Source organism: Sinohyriopsis cumingii, chromosome 14, assembly GCF_028554795.1.
Source record: "Sinohyriopsis cumingii isolate HCF-2022 chromosome 14, ASM2855479v2, whole genome shotgun sequence".
Taxonomy (NCBI): Eukaryota; Metazoa; Mollusca; class Bivalvia; order Unionida; family Unionidae; genus Sinohyriopsis; species Sinohyriopsis cumingii.
The window spans coordinates 25,549,478-25,564,859 of NC_142974.1; positions in this window are offsets into that span (position 1 = coordinate 25,549,478).

A 15,382-nucleotide genomic window follows, 5' to 3' on the forward strand; every position below is an offset into this window, starting at 1 on the left:
TATAATTAAGACTACGGTAAAATATAATGTCAAGTATAAAGTAGAACATGACAAATTTGTAATGTCAAGTATAAAATAGAGCAATGCAAAATGTAATGTCAAGAGATAAGGGATTACATACGAAGGGGGAAAAATAACTAAAAACGTGGAGATCTGATTCATTGATTTGTGGCTTATGTAACACAAAAGTTAGAAATTATAACTAGATGGCACTGCAACATTAAATGCACAGTATTGTAGAAATTCTTTCAATCACTGTAATCTCTTTTTTTTTTTCTCAATCTATTGAAGACCATATTGACCGTAGATGTGTGATTATCCTTTAGGAGTTCTTAGATTTGTACACTGTTCTTTTCATAACCTATCGCAAATCTCTACGTTACACTCTCAACATTAGCAAGCGCTTTCTTCTAATTACACGTCACTTCCGCATACATATCAAGGGTGGGTCATAACTGCTCAACATTTGTGCGTGTCGTATTTTTAGATGCCATTATTAAAAGTTTATAATCACAACCGTTATATGTGATGGCGATTAACAAATAAGTTTCAACAGAAACATACACGATTGACTTTTACGATTCTGATTAAGTCAAGCTACAGAGAGAGAGTCATTAGGAAAACAACTAATTAAATAAACGAAAAGGTGCGTTTTTAAAGAAATACATCCATAACATGATAATTTAAAATCAAACGCTTTTCTTAGATCGAAAATAAGAATGTACCTGTAAAATCCATATCGCAGTGCATTGGCGTTTCCGATGTCCTTGTCTAGCGTGGCGCGATAATCGCCCCTTGCGAAGCTGGCTATGCTCTGGGGCACAATACACCAAAGGTAGGTGGATCTGGACAGGTTTCCGTTATTACAAGACCCTGTAAAAGTATAATAATCGTTAGATGGCAGAGAGGTATTACCAAATATTCATACGATTCCAACGAGCATTATGCTTTGCCTGGTAACCGCGCCCTTGCAACAAATGTGCCTCTGCTTATAACATTCAAACAATCTTGTACGTAATCTTGACAGTTAAGTCGCCTTAGCCGCTGAATAAATTTTATATTTGGCCCATCAGCTGGTAAAACAATATCAGTAACATTTGGACATTTACTTTTCGACTGCGACTGCAATATCCGCATCTTGCCGGATACTTAACCACGCTACCAGGATAGATGTGCGCCATGTTTGATAACAATCCATGCTACAAATTGAAATGGGGACCACAGTCGACAATGGACGAAGAAGCAAATAAGTAATCAAAGGAATGTAAGCGTGAAAAAAAAAAATTAAAGAAATGACCGAGCATAAATGGCGCAAACTGGACATTATGGTAACCATGTCGCATCTTTTGTCCTATACGTCGCAGACAAGACGCAGATGAAATATGAAGTAGGGATTTTAGTGTCTTAAGCTGTAAACTTCTTCACAGGGTATAGGTACTTAATCTGCGTCTTTTTGCTTTTGTTTATAATTTGATTGTTTTTCTTTTCTTTCTTTTTGCTTCTTATCCAGATTATTGTGTTTGTTGTTGTTGTTGTTGTTGGGTTTAACGCCATTTTTCAGCACACGATAGGCTATACATGGCGGCCAGTATTAATGGTGGAGGAAGAACCCGGGAAAGCCCCGGAAAGAACCACCGACCCACGAGAAGCTACTGGCAAGCTTTCTCACATACCCACATTAGCCGAATCCGAGACTCGAACCCACGCAGACAGGTGAGATGGCAGTGATCCGTAACGGAGAGCGCGTTAGACCACTCGGCCACTGATTATTGTGTTTGTAATTTGTAGTGATTAACATATATGTAAGAACCAGAATGATTCATATTTTGACGCAAACGTCTATTTTTTTTTTAAATTCCTACAACTGCGTGTTCATTTTCAAAGCTAATAAGTTTGGATAATGCAAAATCAGTCAAGCTTCTCATTCAGTGATATGTATGCTTATTTATCTTCATGCTTTTTTAATACGTATGTGTGTACTGACCGTTGGTAAATACGTGCAAAAGTACATGTATTCCTGCGTATGTATTTGTAATGTTACATCACACATCGCACGATATTCAAGATAGGCGCTTTTAACCTTGTCATTAAAAGGAATAGGTCTGTATACGTGCATTTTAGAATCTTGCTTTATTCTCTGTAGAAAGAGACTTCGGTCAGAATACATTTTTTACACCCTCGATTTCTAATACGTTTTGATGCGACAAGAATCTTTCGCAGTGTGCTGCAAAAAAAACATCAAAGAAAACAATAAAAAAGAACTTATTTTAAAACTGAATTATTGTCCAGTAGAACAACATCCACATTTCTGTCATATAGATTATTTATACTGGATACGACAGTTTACAGGCAACTGATGCTTAATATTCGTCCATTCTTAATATATGCTATATATATATATATATATATATATATATATATATATATATATATATATATATATAGATATATATAGATATATATAGATATACGCACGCACAAATTGGTAACGCCGCACGCAATGTCTAAGAACTGTTGCACAACATTAAGAGATAGCCAAGCTCTTCGCCAGATTAAGACGACCGCTAACGTCCACAAGGCAAAAATTAAAAAAAATAACCAGTCTGGAATATTGCCATTCTGGATGTCATGTTGACGGAGATCTACCAGTAAGTTACAAAAATGGAATAAGAAAAGAAAGAAAGAATTAGGGAAAAACGAACTTTAACGAGTAAACTGCATATCTATTTTGTGTTGATGTCGAAGTTAACATAATTTCATTAGGTTCATAACACAGATTAAAGATGGGTTAACAGTGTTTATTATATAGACAATGAAATTGTTTCCATATACTTCCATGTTGGGAAGAAAACACGCTCATTGAGAGAAAAAAGGCATTTTACAGCAGATGCTATAATATGTCTCAAAGATTTAACATCCTGGTAAGGTTATGCGTGGAGGACGTTGCAAAGGGGATGATATGTTTATGGTGTACAATAATAATGATAATAATAATTCGTGTAATGAGTTGGATAATATTTACTGGATAAATTATTATCGCAAAAGCTGCAAACGTGACAAAATGATGCCTAGCTCAAACTTTGATATGACCGCATTTAGGCTACAGTATCCAGTATCATTTTTTATGTGTGCGATCTTCATTGGTCCGCCCGGTTTTGATTCCATCCCTACCATCTCTAGAAAGACGATTGAGTTTCGCGTTGATTTTGTTGCTAATGTGGCACTTGTGATTACTGTTCTTCTTCTGAAATCACTGGATTAGTCAACGTAGTGAGTGACGCAGATTTCGCCTGTCAGGAGATAGATGACATAATTGGTTTGATATCGTAACTTCTGATTGACAGGAAACCTAATTCATGTCGATGAAATTAGAACGATTGAGCACGTGCATGTGCTGGCAATATGCAGCTCTTCTCGGTGATAAAATTACCTTGGCCCATTAAAATGTTAGGTCTGCCATATATTTATATTGAGAAAGACAGAGAGACTCTTTCAACCATATAACACATATTTCAATTGCTCACAACGCAAACTGAAGTCCCCAAACCAGGAGAGAAAAGGAATCTTACTGGATATACCGCCTTAGAACATTGAAACCAAGCGGTATAAACAAGATTTTAAAAAGAAAAAAAAAATAACAAAAAAAACAACCATGTTTAATAAAATTATCTTTTGCAGCCGACACGTTTTCTTTTAAATAATTCTCTAAATTTGCTTAATAGCCTATGACTACTACAACAATGAAATATCCGGGATATAATTTGCGCTTACATGAATTTACATAAAATAGCAGATGTCGTTATGGCTCATCAATTTGTAGGTCAATACACATTTTCCAGTATCAGCAACAAGCTGAAATAAACTAGTTCAAACTTAACACAGTTAAAAAGTTGAATTCCTGTAGAAACAGCCATGTAAAGTTTTGCAAACATAGTCGTTTTTCTGTTTCATTTGTTTGTACTGTCTATGTTTTGTATTTGCCTTGGAAAAAGACTCGTAATTGAGTCGAAAGCGCTCAGGCTAGCTAGATACTAGTTTCGCACTATTCGTTGTCAGTTTATTATATTTATCTTAATCAATCACTGACACACGTGATCCATTGCTGGATCCAGTGCACTTGAAAGGATTGTTATTCGCCATATAATTTCTACTCTTTATATATATATATATATATATATATATATATATATATATATATATATATATATATATATATATATATATCCATCCTATATTAATTATTTACATTATTCCATTACACACACACACACACACACACACACACACACCAAAACCGAGGAAAGCCCTACATCCCATAAATACACTGGATACTCTGTCTGGATACATGATAATATCAAAGAAATGTATATAGGACCACATCAAAATATATAATCAAAGAGGTTGAGTCATAAATGTACCCAAAAGCAGAATCAAAACTTTCCTAAGAATAACCGTATTAAAAACACAATTGGTAACACCGATTTTGTATCAGATACATGAAACTTAAATGATATACTGAGAGAGAAAGGTATACATCACAGGCATAAAGTTAACCGTGACAATTTGGGACAATTAAGCGTTGTCCGGTGATCTATGCAGCTGATCAGCTTGAATCATCAGTGATAATTTTCTTCTGAGTCACATTTTGTTGAATGTTAGCGATTTTAAGGAGTACTATAAAAAGAAATATTTAGCTGCATTAAAATCCACTTATTAGTACAAACTTTAAAAGTAATCAAATCAGCTGAACTTGACGAATATGATTACGCACATGCAATCCACCCAGATCCAAATTTACATTCCGGCAACTTTTTATTCTGAGCGCTATTGCGCGATGTTGTCAGTATCGTAACTTTAGCTAAGTTCATTGATGTGATATTTGCACGAATGCTAATTCTCATAAAAATGCGCACTGCCCGACAATTCGTTTGCATTATGTACTCTTGTAAGCCCAATAAAATGTAATTTTGACATTACCAGATTTATTGCTTACGGACAAGTGAACTGGAAATATATGCATTTAAATTTATGATGATTTATCTGTACTCAGTATTTTCGGCATCTTTGATCATGAACAGTTAATTGTCACGGTAACCTAGTTGTGTATGCATGATGTCAGTATCATAACTTGCGCACGTATATTGCATTAATCTTTGCGGGAAAGCTAATTAAAAACATTTTAGTGTTAGGTCTTTGCGGAAAAGATAATTAAAAACATTTTGGTTTTAGGTATATAGAAAGACATATATAGTAAGACGTTGAAGGGTTAAATGACTCTTGCGTTCTGGAAGCTACATGATGAGGCATCTTATGTGAATATCCAGCTGTGACTGGTGTCTGAAAAGCAAACTTAGGACCTAAACGTACCCAAATCAACACGTTTCCCCAAAAGTAACTTGACTCACACTCGCTTTTAATAATGATATAATTGGTGTGTATTGTGTTTCATATGACAGTGACCGATCTGATGAGCAATGGCAATCGGCAGACGCAATGGAACTATCTTATTTATGATCTAGCTCCAACGCACATTAAGAAATATATCTTTAAGATGTATCGTTCATCAGGCCGGTCAATATATAAAACTTAGATGGTATACGTCAGAACCTCAACGTGTTGGGTCTTTCTTTAATCTGGATACGTCTTGACTTCGGTACATTTCGGCTTGGGTGCGTTTTGATCTGCTTCCTGTAGGGTCGCTTTCTTTTGTAAATATAAGTAAGTTACATAACATATAACATTCTTAACTGTCAAGTTGTTTTGTGTTCAGTGCTTTTAATGAGTTATTGTTTCTTGTATAACTGTTTGCCTTTGACAGCGGGAAGACACCAGGCTAGTAGGAAACTTATGATGCCCTTTTTGAGATTTTCGAAAAGTTTTCTTTCTAACAAATGCGACCTCCAGGGATCGTGTGTAACTAGCAAGACAATTGTATGTTATATTATTTGTATTAAAAACTTGACTCAATACGCCAAGTAGTATGGTCATATGTATTTAAGCGAGCACAGCTACATATATTGTTTTAAACATATTTTATTGTCACAGTATGATACAACGTGATTGGCGACAAGTTCTAACAACTTAAATTAGCCCTCTCCCCTGCACGATGCAAGTATATACAACCTTCTTTACCAATTTGATCAGAGTATATGACCACAGCAAATGTGTACATGCGCTTACCTGTGTAATATATTGGTGTTGTTTCAAAGAATCTTACAAAATCTGTGACTTAGTTTTTGAGTGGAGTGATAAAGATAACTATAGAAGTTAACGTTAATTATATTGTATAATTTTACTCTTTTTTTCTTCTTTTTTTGTGGGGAGGGTTATTGCAGCAAAGTTTGAAGTCAATTGGCCCAAATACATTGTTTAGCGACCATCTTTTTTGTTTACACGACTTCGACCTTTAGCTATGATAAGATAATTGCATCGGGCGTGTTTTCCAAATCCATGGCTTTTCAGAAATGTTTACAATCTTTTATATTTTCTTGTATCACCCACCAATGGTATGTTGTTTTCCATTAAAATATATCAAAATTAATTTTGAGATAAAAAAAATTAATTTACATAGTTGCAGTGGTTTCTCTATATTGATATTATATTTTTGGGGTGGCTCTAAGCAGGTCCCCTTGTTTCCTCCCCATACCAATACTTAATAAAATGTAATGTTTAGTGATCATAGCTGCATGATGAAACGTAATAGTTATCCAGGTATGCAATAAGTATTGTGTAGTCAACTTGACTAATTTTTTCACTTTTATTTTCGTGTTCAATGTGCCGGTTCAGTTGATCAAGTAGTTCTTTTGAGAAAGCACATACATTATAGAGTATTCAATTAATCACAAACATTCTGGCCCCACAAAAAAAGACTGTATCGCTTTTTTCAAACCGCAATTTTTCTATGCATTCAAAAATCAAGAAGTAAAAAATATAAAATAAATTTTTATTTGCGGGGTTTAGTTATCTTCATTTTTTTAATGACTTGTCGATTTTCACACGTAGAGGCAAGCAGATCGTATCAGCATATTAAATTTTTTACAAACATTCATTCTGGTAGAAGAGATACATTTTCCAAAATGATGCGATCACTTTCTTTCATTTTTTTTTGGGGGGGGGGAATCATCTGAATCAATATGGACAGGTAATGATTTTATTGGGGGGGGGACCAAATTTGAACAAAACTGAAATTGCTTAGAATATGTAGGTTTTCATTTCTTGTTTTACTTCAAAGGAACCTCTGAAATTAAATAAGTGTATTATTTAGATGTAAATTGGTAGCTATTACCTTGTGCAATCGCTTATTTAGATGCATACACCTGAATGTAGTTCTGACCTGCTGTCGAATAATGCCTTGTCGAATTTGGCTGTGTTTTTTTGTATGGATTACTCCTAATAAACTGTATAAATCATGCTGGTAGATTTAGGGTTAAATCGGATACGACCCTTAACGAGGATATAAGATTATTCTATTATTTACTTACCTCGTCCAACTCCAATCTTCGTGAAACATTTAGTTTTTGACAGACTGTGTCGGGCAGCATTTTTCCAGTGCTCCCGTGTAGAATTTTTGAAGAATAAAAATCTGCCTTCAATGTATCTGTAAATTTCTGTAATTGGCAGACAAAAATTGGGAGACCTCATCATCGCTAGATACACAAGTTCCGTGTAGGAATAGTTCGGCTTTGTATTCACGTCATTGCAAGTGTCTAAATTTTCGTACAAATTAACAAAATTATCCACGACTCTCCTCAAATCTGCATCTGCATCTGAATGGGATGCTGTATACATGGAGCCGCCACAGAATCTTGGGTTCGTTTGAGAATATGACATTTTAAGAATTTTCTTACAAGAACCAGAATTTAGATCTTCATCCCTTGGTTTCCGTTTCATCGCTTGTCCGCTTGGCATTCGCGTCCAAATTCAGACGGTTTAAAATATTTTTTTTTGACGGGACAAATATTCTACTTCCAATTTGGCCGTTCACTCAGCGTTTCATTAACCCTTTGGTTCAACATCACCTTTAGCTTGTTCCTGCAAACTGCTCAAGATAAGTCAACAATGTCTAATGGTGCCATCCGGGTGCTGACATTACGTATCGGCGTGCTTTACGTCTTGACAGACTGAACTCATTTCATCTGGCGAGTAGGGGAAAAGTAGCACGCGCGAACCGTGAGTATGTGCGCAAATTAAACGGGTGGTTGATTGCGACTAATTAGAACTGCTCAGCAGGTGTCACGGTTCTTTGATTGTTTTATACTGCCAGTTCACTTTGATAAGAGAACCTATTAGATGATTGGTTTTAAATTAAACTAGTATTACCTACTCAACAAATAGTTGTACATTAATTCCAACATTTTTTCTGATAGCGTGTTTTCAGCTTCTCCCGCGACACGATTAACTCTTTAAAATAGCAGTTACTACAGTGGCAGGAATATGTTCACCTAATTCTTGGTAAATTCTTGGTTCTAAGTGAAAGAAAATTAAACGAAATTTTATTTCAATGCGGCTTAATTAGATACGACTACGTACAAATAGTTTTGCTGGACTTCAGAAGGAAATTATAGTAAGGGAAATTATAGTAAGGGAAATTATAGTAAGCGAAATTAAAGTAAGGGAAATTATAGCAAGGCAAAATAGATTTATATTAATAGCATTTAAAATAATCATAGAAAGAGAATTTGAAGATATGGAAACTTACATAATTCAATATCTAAAAGTACTGCTATATGATCATCTCTCTCTCTCTCTCTCTCTCTCTCTCTCTCTCTCTCTCTCTATATATATATATATATATATATATATATATATATATATATATATATATATATATATATATATATATGATCATCTCTCTCTCTCTCTCGGCCTATATATATATATATATATATATATATATATATATATATATATATATATATATATATATATATGATCATCTCTCTCTCTCTCTCTCTCTCTCTATATATATATATATATACACACACACACACACAGAAACAGAAACAGAGACACGGACAGAGAGACGACTCTTGCTAGATTTTTTTTTTTTTTAAATAGACCAGATGATCTAGTCACAATTAATGTACAGTTTGGTTAGATCGTGTGAGTTATATATATATATATATGTCAGTATGGCTTGATCTTGTAAGATATTTTCATCTAGCTTTTATTCTACTTATTGCATTGCTCAAAAGATGTCAGCTAAAACATATTTCAACATCTCATGAAACCATTATCGGATAGTAGTGTCCAGTTATACTTGTACTACTTTACGTTGACTACATACAGTATTTCTGGATAATGCGGAGACTTAGTTTAATCTAAAATTATACATATACGAACAGATATTTAAAAATGATGATTTTCATAAGATAGAAATTACAATGGTATAAATAATATCTTATTGATAATGTAGAAGATACACATAAAATTATATATATATATATATATATATATATATATATATATATATATATATATATATATATATATATATATATATATATATTACGTTTTGTAAAATAATTGAAATGGGCAATTGTTATACCACACAAGTAACCGATCTAGCAATATATTCAAATGTAAAAGCTTACCTGGATTGGGATACACCTGTGAATATTTTGTATTGTAACATTGGTGATCAGGTGATTGAGAACCAGATGTAAAATTTTTAATTATGATTTCCTTTGAGATCACTTTTCCAGCAGTATTATGATTGCAAAAGGAGAGCTCTTAACAGTTTCTGTTAGAATGTTATGTATGTATGTATGTATGTATGTATGTATGTATCTATGTATCTATGTATGTATCTATGTATGTATGTATGTTTGTATGTATGTATGTATGTACAAGACACTAAGTACTTTTACAGTGCCTTGTCAACTTTCAATGTTGACATTATTATTCTCAATTTCATTTGAAAATTAATATAGGTATTTTTGGGCAGTGCAAACCTTCATAACGTTATTACATTACACTAATACATCGATCACAATCACACCTATAGTTTTTTTATTATGTAGCTTATTAAAATTGTTACATGAAATGGTTATGTGTTATGTATATATCTTATAGAGGTATAGATTTTATGCCAAATCAATATATTGTTATTAGTATTTGTTAGTAATAGAGATAATGTGTTTGCAATAGACATTCACCTTTAAATCGAGTTCCCAGATATTGCGATGTTTTTAATTATATGCCAATATGTTTTCTTTAATAAATATTGTTTAACCAAAAGCCATAGACGATTATAAAGAAATCACTTTATTATTTTGTGATATTAGCATTATTGTGTAGTTAAGAAACCTAGAAAAATACCGTCATTTCTGACACACTGTTCAAATGGCTTCAATATTATCTCAACCATTGGACACACAGAGTAATTACAGAATGTCTGATTTTATCAAAACAGAGTCAGAGCTGGTGTTCCCCAAGGATCTATGCTCAGAAAAGCTATTGTTTTAAATTTATATCAGAAATATTAGTTTAAACTATATTTAATTGAGAAACTGTGTCAAATACAATTACAAACAAATGATTTGGGGGATTCGGAAGAAAGCATAAATAAACAATATTATATGAGGTATACGAAACATAATACTGTATAAAACTGTTTTCTGGTGTCATCGCCTAATAAATATATATTGGAAATCCCTGCGTTCGCTGTTGATGTCCTCGGTGAAGATCTGCTAAAAATATATAGTCATTGGATATCCAGTATCTTGTGGATTTCAAGCCCAGTTAAATAATATTTATTATTATTATTATTGTTATTATTATTATTATTATTATTATGCAGCTATAATCTAACTACTCTTCATTAACAACATTTGTATGAAACTCGTCACTTTCCACAAGTATTCGAAATGGAATCTGGTATTCACATATTTAGGAAATAATTCTGAAACAAATGGAATACAAAATTGATGCGGGGGACAAAGAACACTTCGTAGTATAAATACGGGAAAACACTAATTGCGACCAGTTAGTATAAGCATAATTGAAATAACAAAGTAGATTAGCATAAAATATAACATATATGCCAAGATTACGGAAAGGAGTATAATGGGATGACCATGAGTTTATGTATATGAATGTATCATACTGTTATAGCAAATATCACAATTTAGCATTCCTTTCTAAGACAATTATGAAGTAGGAGGATTGCCTCTGTATAAAGACATCATTTTACTTTTTCATTAAGCAACTTTTAAACATAATGAGAGAAAGACAAAGTCTAATTTGGTATGGGAGAAGCTTTCGCCGTCTCAAAGCTGTCTGAATGAAACGTTTGTGGGTACCAATCTGTTCTGCAAGTTCAAACCTGCCATTTACTGCTACTACTTAATTGATTTAACTTAGCTGTTTGGTTTACACAGAAAACAGCACTGATATAAAATAAATTTGAACCTTAGAAAACGTCTTCTCATTTGAATTTAAAATTAAAACGTGGTTACCCATTAATAGCGACAGTACGATTATTGAATTCATTTATTAACTTTATACTTTCTTATATTAGTTTTGGTAACCATTTTCTAAAAGCATTAAAATCATTAATAACGGCTTTATTTGGTTAGAGCATCCGCCTCTGATGCGGGAGGTCGCGGGTTTGAACCCTAGCCGAGTCATACCAAAGATTTATCAAAATGATACTAACATTAGCCACCCTTGGCGCTAAGAATGAAGATAGTGTTAGGACTGGTCGACCTGGTGTCAGCATAATGTGACTGGATAAAACATGATGCTAAATGTCTGCTGCATGATGCCCCAGTGCTTGACATCACTATAATCGGCCGTACTGCAGACATAATAGTGATATGACTGAATTGTTTTAAAAAGCTAAGTTAAAAATCTAAATCACACACACACACACACACACACACACACACACACACAACTTGTAGCCTGATGTAGTGTACGACAGAATTTGGTGAATGTAAATAGTTTCAAAGTTTTCAGCGGTTCGCCATTTATGGTCATCGTTTGATTATGCGCATATAAAAAGTGTGGTAGAAGTGAGTTGTGGGTCTGAGCAACTTGCTTACTATTTCTCTTGTTCGAATTTGAAACTCGATAAGTCCAAATAAAAGTGTCCGTGTTAATTTAACAAAACACATGTTCTGCATGATTTGTGATCCCTCGCATATAAGAAATTTCATCATCGTTTCGGAGTCCGTTTCCTGCCTGTTAGCCTTACGAAAGCATGAACATGACAACCCATTAATATCAGGGAACTCACAGAAATGTAACTTTTTCATTAAATCTTTGTAAATAAATTATATAACGGTCGCTTCTTAGTCATATTAGTATTGAGGATAATGAAAGCGTAGCTATAGCAACCAAAGCTACCACGCAGTTTACCCCTCCTGATAATAATAACTTTATGTATTTAAACAAAAAACGGTATACCCCGTATACAGGTACTTGCAAAAATACCTGTCCCATGCGTACATGCTGAAGGGTGGACATCCACCTTGCTGACACATTATTGTCGTTATTGTTAGAATTCCCAACAGTGTGATATACCGCAAAACGTTATATCCAAATTCGTTTATTTTTCAAAATGTATAGACCTATGTACTTATTCATGTCCATATATACATGTTATAAACAATTTATGCTAGTATCATTACTGTCTTAACTCGTAAGAAATTGTAATACAAGGCCCATAAAACGATATATATTTGTTTACGTAGATGTTATTAAGAAGCAAAAAAGTAATACATCAGTAAATTTTACCATCTAATGAATGTATCAAAATACATTACATGGACATCTATCGGCCGTTGAATGAAGCAAGAGTCAAGTCAATTATTATTATTAAACTTGAAACATCTTGAACAACGCAACAGCAATTAAACAAGACTACATCAAAACAAATGAATTACTTACTCAAGTGTTTCTGCCGAAATCATTTTTTTTATCGGTCTTTACCTTTTATCTCACTTCCACTAAAGTAGTACCGATTTTTAATCAAAGACTCAAAAACCACCGTGGACCAAATCGGATCCCTTTCTTCCTTGTAATACCTCCAAAAACACGCAGCATTTGCCATAACACACCTGCTTACAACAATAAGGTAATCAATTAACAGTTTGTTGTGTACCTGTGATCTATAATCTCTTAACTTAGCCACGCATCATTGCACCGGTTGAACCTTTCTTAGCTTTTTGATGACAAAATATTATACATTGTTAAAAAAAATGCAATTTAGATAATAATGGTTGACCCAATATTTTAAGAAATTTTTTATTGTAATAGTTCTAGAGGCTCTGTATCACCGTGTTCATATGTATGTCTCTTCTTATACGGCCACTCGTTTGACGCAACCGATCCCAGTTTTTCATAAACTGCCACCAAAACTAGCGAATGTTTCAGGTATCATCTGAAGGTGCGCTTTAAAAAAAAAATCACGTTGTTCCCACAACGTTTCTTAGTTATTACCCTTTTTGTTACGTAACAGTGCATGACAAAATCTCTTTGGCGTAACTAGTCCCACATCATTTGGTTAATTCCCCTATAACCTGGAAATATTACTTTTTCCACATGAAGATGCACATAATTGTTAATCACTTTGTTCTCAAATATTTGGTTAAATTTTTTTCTCCCTGCTGGATTATAAGGGAAACAGTCTGGAAATCTTTTATTGATTGCAGTGAAACGTGGTCAATAGAATGTGCATCGCTTGAAGATCGCCTGTCGATAAATCACTTTGATCCTACAATTATTGCTACAGAGTTATTGGCTTTTTTATTCTAGCTTACTGCAGTGATTGATATAATCTCGTTAGCGCAGCTAGTTCCACAGATTTTGATAGTTTGTTATGAAATAATGTAAATAGTATGGGTATCAGTTCTAGTTTCCTCTGATCCTTGACACCCCATTATTGATATTTGGACATTTATTTTGGGGAATATGCTGATACACCCCAACATAAATGTCCAAATATCAAAAATGGGGTGTCAAGGGACAGAGGAAATTATGACTATGTGGGTATGGACAAATCCATTTCCTTCGGCAGTTTTTGTTTCAGTTATTGCCGTTTGTATTTTGTGACTTATTACAATATGTGACACAGTCTCTTCAAAACAACGTGTCTGGCAGTGATTGATGTATTGTGGTGAAATTTTGTAAATATTATCGTTATCACATGGACATGAGCGTATAGACAAATTATTAGTTTGGTTTCGTAACTCTTGTAACCTTTTTCTTCATGGGTTATTGCAGTTTGCGACACAGCAACGTCAGCGCATATATATATATATATATATATATATATATATACATATATATATATATATATATATATATATATATATATATATATATATATATATATATATATATATATATATATATATAAATTTATCCTGCAGTTTTTGATAAACTGCCAGGAAGAGTGACAAATAATGTATTCGTCGCCAAATAATGCATATATCGAAAATTTATTTTGCACAAGCAAATCTTCTCAGAATATTTGCCATTTGTCTGTCTTTTTAAATGCAAGTGCTTGGTAGTCTAGTTAGCTAAACTAGTCTGGCAGTTTTGGATGATTTCCATTATGGTTGCCAGATATTACGATCATCGCCTGAAGATAAACATATCAGTAAATGACTTTTCCTGTAATTTGTACTACCTGTAAACAAACTTCATCTGCACCGTCTTTAGTTAGCATTCTACTTATACTTGCATTTCAATGACAGCAACAAATACCACCCAAAGAGAAATTTGCCTACAATGTATATTGTCTAAAAATGTATATAATCAGCATTTGAATATAAACATATGTACAGTAAGCAATTTTGGTTAATAATAATAATAATAATAATAATAGTAATAATGGTGGCAATAATGGAAATTATCCAGCTGATATATTTGACTTTTTCCAGATGTTATCTTAAACACTGTTACTTGATTACCGAATAGCTTGACTTCAGTGTATTATTTGTGTTTTTGTAAAAGGAAATTCTTGTATTTATTTATTAATTTTAGTTCGTATATTTTATTTTTCATCATCTCATATGTAGTGCCCAAATAACATTACATCAGCTATATACTTCCTTTATATTTATTACATATGTCCTTTGTTGTCAATGGCTGCCTTGACGTACATAGTTATAATAAATGAATAATTTCAGTTTGAAGCAATCATAGGATAGCCCAATCATTAGCCATGGACGTGAAATGATATTGGCGCATTCTACCAATTCTAAACCGTTTGTTTAAAAATACATTAAAACAATAAATAGTGCCTCCTATTTTAATTTGTTAATGACCCTGTTGGCTAATTTGAGAATTATGTGCCCCGCTAATATAAGCATGTAGGGTTGGCTATAAATTTTGCAGTGGTATGCACTATGAAGTTTGCAGCGGTATGGAC